Source organism: Camelus dromedarius, chromosome 17 (genome assembly GCF_036321535.1).
Source record: "Camelus dromedarius isolate mCamDro1 chromosome 17, mCamDro1.pat, whole genome shotgun sequence".
NCBI classification, from domain to species: Eukaryota; Metazoa; Chordata; class Mammalia; order Artiodactyla; family Camelidae; genus Camelus; species Camelus dromedarius.
In genome coordinates, this window is record NC_087452.1 from 11,542,933 (window position 1) to 11,557,754 (window position 14,822).

Sequence of the window (14,822 nt, forward strand, 5' to 3'; positions counted from 1 at the left end):
GCCGCTGCTGAGTTTGGAGAAGAAAGAATAAAGTTAAGGAGACACTTTTTTTTCTAAAGAGTAAAATAAATTAAGAGGTGGTTTATGTTTAGCTGAGTAACACTATTCATTGAAAAGCATTTTTTTACTTTAAGCTTTTAGCACACTACCTTAAAAATTCACTATTTTTCAGGGTTGATGAAGTTTAAACATATTAGTTAAAAATCTTTAACTTGGGCCCCCAGTGACACTCCTAGGTATATTTCCATACAGAAATTGTAGGCACATGTTCATATAGGTATTAATTATAATAGCCAAAAAAGTTTAAACAGTAACCCAAATACCCATTAACTGAAGAATGGATAAATATAATGAGATATATCCATACAACAGAATATTACTGTGTAATGAAAAAAGAATGAAGGGTTCATACATGCTACATACAACATGGCTAGAACTTTTTAACTCGTGAGGCAAAGTGGAAGAAATCAATCACCAAAAGAAACAATCACATACTGTGTAATTCCTTTCATGTGAAATATCCAGGATAGGTGAATAATCCTTAGGGACAGAAAGTAGGTTAGTGTTTTCCCAGGGCTAGGAGGTTTTGGAGACATGTGGAGTGACTGCTACGAGGTATGAGGTTTCTTTTTGGGATGGTGAATACATAATACCGTTGGTCCTAGAGCAAAATAACACAGGCGTGAACTGCACAGGCCCACTTACGTTCGGATTTTTTAATAGTAATACTGCAACACTCCATGATCCGCTGTTGGGTGAATCTGTGGATGTGGATCCTTGGATACAGAGAACCAACTGTAAGTTATATGCAGATTTCTGATTCATAGAGGATCAGGACCCCTCACCCTCATATTGTTCAAGGGTCAACTCTATTTTAAAACTGATTGTGGTGATGGTTGTACAACTCTGTGAATCTCCTAAAAACATTGAACTGTACTTCTTAAATGTGTTAACTCTAAGGATTATGAATGAATAACTCAATAAAGCTCTTTAATAAATATCTGGTTGAGAATTTTTCTCGATTGTCACCATCTTTTCAACAATGCCACACATTCACAGGAGGTTTGACAACAAACCTTTTAAAATGGATAAACAGGTTTGTTTCAACTTATAAAATGAGACTTGACTGATGAAAATTGAAAAAGGCAGTTATCTAAGCATTCAGATGGCCACCTAAATATCCAACTATTCTCTGAGGATTCTAGGCAGAAGAAAGCTAGGGAGACCCACACTGGCCATGACACCGGCACCTCTTGGAGACCATCTCTGTGCTGTTGTTTACTCTCTGTTGCCTTCTTGATCTGAAAACCTCTTCATGTGACTCTGGATTTTATTACAGGGGTAACCTTTTGTAAGTTCAAAGCCAAGGTCGTGTCCCTTCAGCTCAAATCCAGTCCTGAGGCATAAATCTTTCAGAAAAGATCCTTCCACGCTTGCATCACAAAGACTCTGACACATGTCACGATGAAGCAACTTTCATTAAGTTGCAGCAATGAATGTCCCTTCATTTGATGGACTCTGAAAAATGGCTCTATCTTCCCCCATTCCCATGACAGCTGTCATCGTGTCACAAATGGAGAAAAGTTTAAAAAAAGAAAGGCTTCTTGCTTTCCCGACAGTTGTCACCACCAGAAGCCACGTAATATGTAATGTTACCAGGGGGAAATAGACAATGTACAGGAAACTAGACAAGGTCTATATTAGAAAAGCCCACGTCTTACCTTCAGAAATCCCAAGAACAAAGGGAAACAAACAAACAATAGCATCACTGATAATATTTCAGAATATTCCATATGGAGCACATCGGTCCTATCTCCAGTATACATCTCAGTTCCTATGATTCGGGAGAGAGCATCTATCCTAGCAAAAACATCCCAAGTATTTCACTTTATATGTCTTTAAATAATCACAAGACTCAGGTGTCAGGGAAAGAAGTACCAGATCAATTGAGGACAGAAGTCAAAGATTTGGAGCATAAATCGGTATAATACAAAATGAGGCAAAAGCCTTTAACTTGACCGGCCAACAGACTTGTTGCTCTAATACATTTTATTTTCTGATTTCAAATAATACAGTGAGAAAAAGAAGCTCAAGAAAGAATTCCTTAGTTATAAAATTCAATGCGGGCAAAAGAAGTTCAAACTGACCTTTACTCTTATTATTCAAATGCAATGTAGACCCCCCAACACTGACATCATCCAGGAGCTAATTATAAATTCAGAATTTCAAGCCTCACTCCAGCCCTACTGAATCCGAATCTGCATTTTCATACATTGTTTGAGAAGCACAGTCCACACCATTTTTCCACTGCTGGCATTATCCAATGTTTGGACTCTCGGGCTATTGAAATAATTCATTTCTTATTAGTTACAGCTATCAAGTAATATTGACCTGAGAAAAGAAATGTAATACAATGCAATATATACAATGTCGCTAAATTAATTAAAAGTTCAGAACATCAGATTTCTCTTGTGACAGCTATGCTAAAGCCTTAATATTGACGTTGGGTTAAGAGATATTCCAGATCAATTGATATTTAAGACTACATCATTTGTTTGTGTCTCTGCGGAAGACGAAACAGCCTTGTTAATACTGAGTATAGATCTTTAACTTTAAAATACTACAGCAATTTGATGTTGAGGTAATTTGAGGCTGATGCTTATGCAAATGTGACTTTGCCTAAGAAGGCGGTGTTTCTAGTTGATGAAAGGGAAGGGGCTTGTATTGTGCGGGTTTGTCATGTAATACACTTTGAACTGGCCAGTGAGGTGTTTCAGATAGAAAGAAAGAAAGAAAGAAAGAAAGATAAATAGATGCACAGATAGATAGATAGACAGATCGACTGATCAATCGATCAGAGTGAATGAGTAACTGCATAGGCAGACCACATGCATACCCAACTCGATGACAGCAGAGGATCTGCCTGCTTGGAAATGGGGAAATAAATCCTGGAGTGCTCCGTGTTTAATTAAGAAAGCAGAGCTGGAAATCCATGGAGCCTGTGGTCTCTGAGCATTAACAATCACCCCTCTCATCACTTCCTAGTATCAGGCAGGGTCAAGACCACTCTACCAAAGCTCAGAGTCAACTTCTTGTGATGAGAGGCACTCCAACTTTTGTGCCTCTGAAAAAAAATGACATCAGATGCCCAGACAATTAATCACTCCGGAGTGCTCAGCCCTCAGACATCAGGAAGGGGAAAAAAAAAAAAAACAAAAAAAACGAAACCAAAACTGTCATCTACTCTGTAAATCCCTCTAACGAGCTACTTCAAAACTTAGGTAAGCTCCCATGTTACCAAAGGGAAGTTAGAAGGGAGAGAAAAGTCAATAGCGTTGGGGAGAGAATTTATAAGGCAGACAGACACTGTATCTTTTAGTACCAATTTTCTTTTTACACATCAAAGTGAAATAGTGCACTAAGAGCCCCTATGCACTTAGTTGCTATAATATTTACTTCTAAATTATTATCTTTAATACTTTAATACTAACAGCACCTTGCAGTTATAAAACATCTTGTTCCTGAAAGCTTAAAGTGTTTTCCTACATATCTATTCAACTCTACTTAAAACCATATCCTAGGGAGCCAGGGCTGTACCCATTACTAGGGTGTAAAATATGGTTATAAATAGGTTTCAAATTAGTCAATTTGATCAACTCATCAATTAGGGCAAGTGGAAAAGAAAACACCTAAGAAGTGAGTGACTTGTTGGGAAAATAGAAGTCCAGCTGTGCTCACATTAAATGAACAGAGGGGGAAGGCTGCCTTAGTGACTTGGTGGCCTAATTATAAAAACCTGCTCTTCATCAAATAAACTAGAAGTCCGCCTCCATTATTCAGCCATTTTAGGCCAATGTAATTTTGAGTTTACAAAAACACGTGGAAAATTGTTTTATCCCTCTACTTTCTATGACCTGTATAGGATCAACTTAAATACCAGAGAAGTACTCTTACCTGAAGGATGAGCCAACAGAGCAAAAGGAGGCAGTGGGAAATCAAAGATAAAAAAGCCACCAAGGCCCCAGGGTCGGCTAGAGAACCTGTCCTCCCTTCTTTACAAACATATGCCCAACCGGAATGGGCATACTTTGAGAAGGGCAGCAATTTTCTGTTTGTTTTATTCATCACCATATCCCTACACCCTGGAACAGCATGAGGTAAACTGTAGACATTTAATAAATAATTTTAAAATGAGGGAATGAATATAGGCCAGCAGTCCTGAAGATGGGCCCACCTGCTGATTCTGTCAGCTGCACGGGATGCAAGAAAAATGTCTAAACATCAAAGCATTGTGTTCCTTTATCAGATACAATGTGTAAAACGTCTGCTGTAAAACTAAATAGCGTACAGGCTGTGTCCTTGAGGTCAAAAACAAGGGGAAATTAGACTTGCATTGTATCTAACCTCATGTAATGCAGATGTGGGGAGAGCATCTGAAGATTCCTCTACTTGCCTAATGAGATTCATACTCTGTGAGCGTCTATGGAAAGTTAAATTCTTTAAAAAAAAAAAAAAAAGGAAATAACCATCAACTTATCCCTTTCAATACCAGTACAAATCACGTTTGGCAACTTTAGTGCCAACTTTAAAGAGCAAAATTACATACTAGTAAAACCAGTAGCTATAATTGTAGTCTATTAAACTTAATTACAGGTAGAGCAAATATATTTATTTATTGAATTCTGTGAGATTAACTTCACACTTGTATCTGTAAAATGATGAGTTCTTAATTCTGACTCCTACAAACTGAAAATTTTTGTGAGACATATTAGGGTCTCAACCAGCTTCGTAGGAATCCTAACATGGTTTGTTCTAGTCTCCCCTAAACTTTCTTTCTCAAAGTGTGCAGGAGACATTGTTAATTCACTTTCCATCGTTTAGGTATAGGACATGCCAACTCACATCGTGAAGCCCTCAGCTGTGGGATGCCCCGCAAATAACTTGTAACAGAGGATGTCTATTAAGTATGGATTTGACAGATGTCTCCAGCTTTCAAACATGAGGGAAAAAAAAGAGATATTTAACAATTTGTGACATGGGCCCACAATCCTACATGGCACAAAGGGAGACACTTAACTACCATGCTGAACCAATATTACAGAATCTCTATTTTCTGACAACTGGTCTAGCTCTTCATTCATGATCTCAGTCTGGTTTCTACAGGTCTTTGCTTTGGGCTTTCTGGCTATCAGAAGAGTTTGAGTATTGCAGCATGAGCCCAGAACCTGAAGAGCCATTTAAGAGTGACTCTCTTGCCAGAGAAAGGGTACTCTGTGGTTCTGGAAACCCTATGCTCCATTCTTAGTAATATTACTTACTATTCTGGATAGCCCCCCAGCCCTGGTAGAAGAGTCGGACCAGATAATCTAGCGCATTGCCAGATTTAACATTCCATGATGTCACACACTGTTTCCCCATTTGCTGTGCGGGCCATCCTTGAAAACACGGGAACTAACCTATGAGAGGGTCACTTGAATGTTATCGCTGCCAGTTCTGTGACATTCCAGAATCACTTCTAAAACTGCTAATGAAAAAAAAAATTTTTTAAGAAAAAGTTGATCAATGTAGCTTTGTCCGAAGCAATTTTATCTGTAAAATAATGTATTTTATTTACAAGTTACACTTTTTTTTTTCCTATACTACCTAAAGTTACCAAATATTCCACCAGAGGTATTTACTTCACATCCTGGGAAAAATCCCCAGGTGAAACCCCAAGTTTACAAAAAGGGATATTTTACAGGAATTGTCAGAGCCTTATCTACAGTTTCAAACAGGTTCCAAACTAATTTTCAGATAATTTTGAGATTGAATATCATCAAATACAAACTTAAGAATGTTTCCCAGGGGAAATATTTTAGTCTATCATGTTATATGTATGACTATCTTGAATATTACTTGCCTGTTATGAAAATAATTCAGAAAAAATACCACTGTAACCAATGTATCATTCAGTCATGGCCTTTGATGAACATTAAAGATCTGCAAAGATTTTAGCTTCAATGTATAAACAGACACACAGACACACAGACCCACACACACACAGACACATACACACCAGGTAGCCTGAGAAACTGTTTTTCCCCTAATAATTTAGGTAAGAATGTTTAAAAGTAAAGTCATTTTTAAAGCTTTCACATCTCTTAGATGTACTCGCATGCCACAAAAGGTACTTTCAACAAGAAATATAATACTACAAGAGAGGTTAACAACAGCAATCAACTGAATACCCGAGCGGATTCCCGCAGGGAGAGGTAGGGGGGACTCTGGGGAAGGACTGTGTCAGTCTAAATCTGTTTTTCTTTTCTCTAAGCACATAGCCAGACAGCTGGGTGGGAGGGAGAGTCACACACCTTAAATTACCAGATTCACACTTAACACACACATCATAAAGATGCCAGAGACTGCGTTTGAACACATGATTTGTTCTCTTCTGGGAGATGATGCTTGTTTCCCCCCCTGGAGTCAAGCATTACGCCTGTATATGAGCAGCTCCAGCAACCTGAAAGGCGCACCAATGCGATGAATTCTAAGCAGCTCAGAGGCAAAGTTCTTGCACATGACTGTGTATAATTAGTGATGTGAAGCTCCTGTCCGGTAGATAAGGGCACTTATTTGAATGTTCTCAAGACCTAAACATCTTACTCTGGCTACGATGCTCGGTAGAAGAAATGTGAAATGAAAGGGTTTCAAGAAGTCATTCCGTACTGTGGTACATCGCATCGCACCATGAGAACTTGAAATTTACTTCCGAGCAGTTGGAGTGATGTGATAAAATCAAACTCCTGAGACCTCCTGGTTGCATCTCCTGGGACCATTTGGGATAATTCTGATTAATCGTGCGTGGGTGTGTGCGGGGCGAGGGGGTGATGAGAAACAAAAACTGAAAGATCGAGACTATTCACTAGCAACTAGTAAAACAGTTACACAGTTTTCATGAGTCCTTGTCTACCAACATTTACCACACTAAACATGATATCCTTACATACTATTCCAGAGGTCCTCATTCAAAGAAGACAGTCCACTGCTGATGCCACCACACACATTTCATTTAAAATAATTATATTTGTAAAGCTTGTTTGGCCAGTTTAGTTAAGAGCCAAAGGCATTCCTTTTTCTCTGTATCTCCTCATTGATGTAAATTTCTCAATCATTTGCACAGTAACTTAGCAGTATCTCTGCCAATTAATTTGGACTTAGTCCCAGTGCCCCGACACTTGCTAGTTTTCATTTGCTCATACAGTTTCTCTTTTGTAGCATGAAGCCACACCTCTTTCAACCACAATACACTCATCCCTTTACTTCCTTATTTATATATGTTTTTTTTCAGGGCACTCAAATTTCTATCCCATAATTTAGAATTTCCTTCTGGCAAGCCTTAAATCTGCCTCCTTGAGTCCCCTTTGCCAAATGCCTGGCACAGTCAGCTTCTCTAAATTCTGTCATATCCTTAGAATCTGTAGCTCGGCATTTTATATCTAACCATAGAAATACTTTATTCCCTTGCAGCTCCTGCTTATGTGTGCCGCTCAGTATTAAATCATCCTGGTCCTTCCTTGAAACAACAGAGAAATTTCCTCTAATGTGCAGAAGGGCTCTGAATCTCATTCCTACATTGTTATGTGGACGAGGAAGATGTGAAACCAGGAACAAAACTTATAGCCATGTCTTAGACCAATTTACAACTTTACCTGTTTAACTGCACAGTAAAACAGTCTAATAAGCCACTGGAGCTATTAACTGAGTGATATTAAATTGAACAACCTCAAGTCATCGGATCCACTGGTTTAAAACCAAAAGTAGTACCTCTGAAGCTGGCTGGTAACTTTATAATCAAGTATTTGAGAACCACAAATTATCAGACATATCTGTCACCATCATATTTTTTTTTGAGGAGAAATAGAACATAAATACAAAATCATTTTTGTCATGGAAGGATGCACGACTGTAAAACAGAGGAATCATTCCACATTACTGGTTCTACTTACTACAGGGCCTGCCGCCTAAAAAGCCAGGGTATCTACTCAATTTTATGAGATTTGGAAAATTAATTTTATACTCTGCACGGATCACATCAAATACAGTCTACAAGTTTAATAAGAAATAACATTAATATTCCAACTCCAGAATAATAAGTCCCATAGACAGAGATTTTTCTAATGGTAAAATTTGAAAGCAAAATTAATACTCCAACTTACATGTAAAAGCTGTCATAACACTACCCTGCTCTGGAATGAGCAGTAAAGCCCATCCAAGCTATTAACGTCATCAAATAGCCACTTACCATCCATCTCAGAGTACACATGTTGGATGTTAAAAATACATGCGAACATTGTCAACTGTTAAGTAGACTATTAGCCTGCAATTACTTGGGCCATCCCAGCTATCCAGTCAATGTGGTGTTGTTGTTGTTGTTTTTAATAGTGAAAGAAACAAAAAGTACTATCATCCTTGCATTACAAATATCAATTCTGAAATTAATTTACCTTCTTCTGGTAGAAGATGCTCAAATGAAATTTACTCACAATTTGGCTTCAAGAAGCCCCATGATCATTAGTGGTGGGTTTAGTAAACTCATCATTTGCCATTTTTAACTGAGAGTCTCATCTAGTAATGAACAGTTCTGAGATTTCAATACCTGTATAATGAAGACAATTTTCCATAAAGCTTTTCTTTTTTAACTTGGATTCTACATAGTTGCTTGCCTGATTTTGCATATGTATGTATGTAGGTATGTATTTCTTAATGAAGTCATTTATGGCTTTTTATTTTCCATACCGTTTTACAAGACTATCATTTCTCACAGAAAAATAAAACCCCTTGGCAAACTTTTTTCCCTTTCTTAAAAATCAAGCTCTTTAATATCCTGTGACACTAAAGTGGATTCTCATTTGTGAATTTTTTTGTTTTATTTTTAAATTAAGTTTTGTCAGCTGAATACATTCAAATGAATCCTGCTTAGCCACCTTCAGTTTAGAATATAAAATTAATTTTTCTCTTATTTTGAAAATTAATGTGGGCAATTTACACACATACATATACACACACAGCACCAAAATGTTCAGTGTCCCTGCTGCACAGACAGGCTCAGGACTAAGTAAACATGATACACAACACAGCAGGATATCAAGTTTATCACTTATCCCTCAATGACCTCTCATAAGGAAAAGTGACAGACAAAAAGGTTCCGCAAGAGAACAGACAATCCCAACCTTGCTTCTGTTTGACTTTAGAACGACTCACTAATGAAACAGGGCAGCAGGGAGGCAGGGGAAAAGGTAACTGGGGACAGGGTAGAGAAGAAAGAGGTGGAGATAGAAAAGAGAAGGAAGAATGAAGGGGAGGCAGGGAGGAAAGAAGGAAGGAAAGGAAACGGAAAGGAATAAGAGGAGGAAGGAAGAAAGAATCCAATGTGCTTTGGATGACAATCATGTCACATTTTACCCAGTCCCAAGGCAATCCGAGGGGCTATCTGGAGTGAGTGAGAGGCCAGAACGAGGTGTCATGAGAACAGACTTTCCAAAGGTAGAGAGTATCTGAGGGAGCACACTGTTTTACAGGGGGTACTGAGGCACAGAGAGGTACAGTGGCTTGTTAGAGATTGCACAGCAACTTAAAAGAGGTAAGTTTAAGTTTCCGCTAGTTCGGGTGATAACTGAAGGAGTGGACACTTTGATAATGCTGAGTCAAAGCTTACTAATATTTAAAAATCAGCCAAAATTTTGGGAGTTATCAAATTCATGTATTTTCTATTCGACCATATTCACTTTTGAATGTCTTGTGGAAACAGTTTATAGAACTTCACACCTCACCTCACATTTGGGGGTGCAACCCATCAAGCAGGGCTAGGGTGTAATTTGTGTGCAGAGAGGACCTGCTAACAAATACTGTGGGGGATGGTGTGAAGTTGTCTACGTCTCAGCCCAGCGGCTCTGGGACAGACAAACAGTGTGCCAAGGCCCAAAACACAGTGGCCAGGGGCTTTCCTCTCTGTGGATGTGCCCCTTCTCATAGGACTCTGCTCTGTCCAACCCCAGCACCTTCTAGATTTCTGCAGCAGTGCTGAACTTGGAGCTGCCCAGAAGTTGTCTCGAGGCTAGTGGATTTGCATGCATGCTTGCAAACACATAGATACGCTATTTTCACGTACAAAGTGCAAGACTTTTATTATCTTCTATAGCATTTGAAATCTATGTTGAAGGCCAATCAAATCACCATGGCTTTAAAAGCCCCTCTTACAAGGTATATGTAACACCCATCTAGCCTCCCTATCTGTCAAATGAGCAGACCCTAAACTTAACCTCTGAAGCATCCAATTCCCCTTTTCTACGGATTACGCACAACTGGGGAGATGGTGTCCCAATTTTGAGTAAATAATCAAAACATTTCTTTTTTTTTTTAATCAAAACATTTCTAAAGTAATAGCAGCACACTATAAATCTTGCAAATACCTCTTGATGCTTTGAGGTGACCAGCTGCAACCACCCCCCAAAAAAAGTTTAACATCATAGAAGTTGAAATTTGTAAATGTTTGAATGGAAAATAAGTCAAACTTAACTACTTCAGAAAAGTACTTCTCTATAAAGGGCAAAAGTTCTTGCTAGACATATATATATGTATATATGAATCCAGGAATCTCATACAAAAAAATTAAAATTCAAAAGAAAACAACATGTACTAAATTAGGCAGACATAAAACAAATAGTCGTACAAAAATCACTGGACCTAAACTACCTCTATTTTTGTTCTTTCATCATTTTAAATAAGATCATACCTTTGCAAGATCATATACTTGGACTAGTTACAGAGACACACACAATTATTTAAAATACAGCCTAGGCTTCCTCTGTAACCATCACTCACAGAAGTCAGCTCAGTTTGGGAAGAAGACATTCCCCATTCTTTTGTTTTGGGGAAATATGACCATTCAGAACACTTGCCTTTACTTCAGACTTCAGTATTTCCGACCCTTCAACACGCTTACTTCTTTTCCGGAGAACAGACTTCTCCTCAGAGACAGCCCTGGGACAGCTCGCTACCCAGAGAGACCGCGGCCATTCTCCTCTGGCTTCGCCTCGCCAGTTGCTAAGCATCCTTTATTGGTTTGCTACCTTTTCTTCCCTCCAAACCTCAAGCTCTGAAAGGGCCTGTGCTCACGTACACAGCCAGCTATCTTGAGTCTTCTCCCCTTCGCCTCATTTCCCTCAACCAAATCTAATGAGAACGTACTTTGTCCTCACCAGTAAGGCACTTTCATCCTTCACAGCCTGTGGTTTGTCTCTGTTTTGAGACTTACTGCCTATTCAGAGAAATTGTATCTCCACTCCGGAAATCATGGGGTCCTCTGGCTCCACAGACTCAAGCTCAAGGAAGGCACTGTGACTCCCCTCTGCAGGTGGGAGTGATCTGAAGTTGACTATGGTCCACATCAGCTCTGGCCATCGGTTCGAGTGGTTAAAGCCTCTTATATCCAAATGCTGTTCTGACAGCAGCTGGGTTGTCTACTTTCAATCCAGGAAGCAAAGTATGATGTATACTTAGGTAAGGGAAATCCAGACAAAAATCCACATGTCCCTTTCCATAGTGATAACAATCTTTAATTTCATTAAGCCATTGATCACTGGAAAGGGACCATGCAAACATTATTAACAACATTAATTTCTAATATCATTTTTATGATCAATTCATCTTGCATGGATAACGAGGATTAATTTGACAGATTGCATTTGGAGACATATGAAAGATAAATGAATCTGGATCTGAACTGATTTTTTTTGCTTCTTTAAATTCACATTTCTTCATTAAAAAGTAGTGCATTCGAAAGCAAAAGTGGGCTTAACATAGGCTCTTATTTTTAAACACTGTCCCTTAGAATGAAAAAGGAAACATACAGTTTATATTTACAAATATTCCTAATAGTTAACCCCACCCCCAGCAAAGTTTCTAAACAGCATGCAACTGAAAAACGAGAGAAACTTTCCTGTTTCTGCATTTCTTAGTGACAGCAGAGAGCCGCAAAATAAACTACCTTACATAAATTCTGGAAATACTGACTGTGCTTCTTTTATATAGAAACACATGCAAGATGATCTCTTTACATAGGTACATTACTTCTACTTACATTTTTCTTGCAGTGGCCAGAGATAGAGAAGAAGATAAATATAAGCTTAAACCCTCCTGAGCACCACAGAAAATGCACCCATGCTTCCAAAAATAAAACAAAGCCAGTAATTTTTAACTTCTATAAAAGCATTCTAAAGGTCTCTTATTTCCTTGTATGAATCAATTATAAAAGAGACCTGACAGCAACAGCAAGCTCTAAACAGATAACACTCTGTCTCACCAGCTTGACTCAACAAAGAGCGGTGGAACAGAAAATCAACTGCAGCTTGCAAAGTCACATTCACATGGAGCTGTAGGGAGAAAGAAGAGGGAGAAAAACCTGGTACTTACAGACTGGAAAGTAAAATGTCCCAGTTTCGCTTTACATGTTACAGCAAATCAAACAGAGATTCCAGCTCTCAGCCAGTGCCTGTTTCCACTACACTGATCATCCACGCAGAACAGGCCCTTATGGACTGCTTAGGCAGCTGGGAGATAATGGGACCATATCCTCAGCTGGGACTAGAGATGCTGAACTGCTCTCCGCTGCGCGCTGCGTGGCTCTCCGCCAGCATTAATCAAGGAGGACCCAGCTCCGTGGCTGTGTTCCCCAAAGGATCGACATAATTAGCGCATGAATCAAAGATGCACACTGGGAGAATCACACACATCTCTAACTGGCTCTGCTCACATAGAACCTGATTAGGAAATCAAGTTGGTTCCCCGATCAAATGTGTTCCACCTTTCACAGATACACAGAGACGCGCACAGCTGTTTATAGATTTCAAGGGAGGGGCAAGAGATTAAGGCTTCCTTCCCAATGGGCAATTTATGTAATTCCTCAACTCTGCAATATAATTACACTGGTTGTTCGCTACATATGGTGGGTTTGCCCTGTGATTTGATGTGTCTGTTAGGGGTTTTTTTTGCAGCTCCCAGGAAGCTTACAGGCTGCAGCATTTCCCCTATGGATTTAGTGGGATATGTTATGTGTATATTTTTCGCGGATCTAGACGGTGGGGAGACAGGTTTGATGAAAGCTCGTCTCTCTCAGGGCATTTTAAGTGTCCAAATGTATGCTTATTACTGAGCTCTGGAAGTCCAGGGCATTCAAGCAGAGGGTTTGGCATAAAACTCAGGACACCAAGTACTCAAAAAGGATCGGGTAATGTTGATTCTGCTTACATAAATGAAGTACCACACTTCTTCAGTCTATCTGCATGGTGATGCAGTCAGGATGTGCAAACTAGTAGCCTGTGGACATGCTCGGTTTGGCAAGAAAGAGATTTTAGAATTTGAATGTGAACATTTTTAAACAGAACATGTGTTCTGTACTTTACCAAAACGGTGCCAACTCCTGCTTTTGCTCATATATGCTACCTGCCAGCCCCTGAAGACATTTGCTTATGTAAATTTGACCTTAGCTAAGCAACTGTGGGTTAGGGATGTAAAACATTCCATTTCAGAGAAAGGAGACTCATGTCTCCTGTCACTCATACAAGGCTGTGCGTAAGGCACTGTGTGATCATTTAAAGTTCCAACACACCAAGCAGCTTAGAGTTAGTAAGCTTCTGTGATAGACGGGGTGGAAATTAGGGAGAGAAAATCTGAGTTCTAATCCTCACCTTGCTAAGAAAATCAGATGATCTACAATATGCCTACATCTCTCTGAACTTTCTGTTTCTTATCTGTACAATCAGGCCTTGGTCCAGATCTCTGAGAACTCTCATCGATAAGAAATTCAACTATTGTCCTAACACCTAGAATGTAGATCTCCATTAGAATAGCGCTTACACTTCATAGCAGCGGCCAGAGCAATGGAAATGAAATCAAGACAGGCTTTTTCAAAACTGTTCTAAATTTGGGAGTCTCTGTTACCTTTGAAGGTCCCATGATAAACTGGCTAACATGCAGCTGTTTTAGACAACTCGAGGCGTCCTGATCAGTAAGTGTGAATGAATTACAAATGTGTAAAAGGGAAAAAAGAAGTTCGGTAGAAGATGGTTTGGGCTCTTTCTACACAAACTGTGTCCACCTGAGAGTAAAATAACTGGATGAAGAGTCAAAAGTCCAGTCAAAGTGTTTTGTCTTCATGGCACCAATGACCAGGTGCTTGATTTGTGGGGAAAGAGTCTTCTATTTAAAGGGGATTAGTCTGTCTTACTTTCTTACACTCCTACCATCCAAAGGTAGAGAAAGATGGGGCTTCTCTTCATGTTGACAGTCATGCCATCTTTTGTGGAAAAATGTGTATCATCAAGGTCAAGACAACCTGAACAGTTGGGTTTTGATACTGGTCTCAGGGAATCAAAGAAACAAGGATCCACACTTTAACGGTGCTTTACTGAACATACTACAAAAACAGCTCACCCAAAGGATACAGGATTTTGTAAACGATGCATGCCTGCCAGATCTTTCTGTAGCCATTGCCAACTCAATTATTCCCAACCAAATACGAGGCCTCAGGTAGACTTATTATCAATTGTTAATAGTAACAATATACAAACTGGCGGATGATGAAAGTGTATAATTAAAAATTTTCTTTTTAATTCACGAAACTTTTGAGTAATTTTGTGTTGCTTCAACATGTTTGCTTTTGTATATATTTTCAATCTGATTTCTTTAAAACTAACTTCTTTCTATATTGTGTTTGGTATTGTTGCAATTTGGCGTAACTTGTAAAACGACTGGCACAAATTTTATGTTTGTTATTTTTATCTGGC

The 14,822-nt window shown here is 39.0% G+C and overlaps 1 protein-coding gene across 6 annotated transcripts in view; it reads right to left on the minus strand.

The window, feature by feature from the left end:
- The window catches only part of LOC105093180 (contactin-4), an 813,469-nt gene that overhangs the window by 445,591 nt on the left and 353,056 nt on the right, over positions 1–14,822 (minus strand). The window lies entirely within an intron of this gene.